The sequence below is a fragment of the Microtus ochrogaster genome, linkage group LG2 (genome assembly GCF_000317375.1).
Source record: "Microtus ochrogaster isolate Prairie Vole_2 linkage group LG2, MicOch1.0, whole genome shotgun sequence".
Classification (NCBI taxonomy): Eukaryota; Metazoa; Chordata; class Mammalia; order Rodentia; family Cricetidae; genus Microtus; species Microtus ochrogaster.
Window position 1 is genome coordinate 27,517,370 of NC_022028.1, and position 604 is coordinate 27,517,973.

The following is a 604-nucleotide window of genomic DNA, read 5'->3' on the forward strand; positions in this document are numbered from 1 at the left end:
GTTTCTCTTATAAGGACACTCACCGGTGGATTTGTTCCTATCCCAATCCTATATGGCCAAAACCCAACTTGATTACATCTCTGAAGGCCCTCTTCTACAATCCTCTTTGCATGGTCTTCTTCTCGTGTGTGTGTGCGTGTGTGTGTGTGTGTGTGTGTGTGTGTGTGTGTGTGTGTTTCTCTTATAAGGACACTCACCGGTGGATTTGTTCCTATCCCAATCCTATATGGCCAAAACCCAACTTGATTACATCTCTGAAGGCCCTCTTCCATATATGGTCACATTTTCAGGGGCTGGGGTAGAATATAAACACCGCATCTGAAAGAACACAACCCAACCACTCATATATTTGGCTGCAGTTACCCATGGGAAACTTAGAACAAATAGATGGGATTTAAACCCCCAGAATTTGATGAATTCAGTTAAATTTTAACTTTGAGGTTTTTGTTTGCTTGCTTGGTTCTTGGCATCCACACAGGTTTCTATATTTACATAGTTTGAGTTTGCCTGTGAGTTTTCTCACGTGGTTTTTAATTTTTGTGTTATGCATAGAATGTATTTCCTTACTCTGAGCTTATGAGGTTATCCATTTACTTTTGTCTTT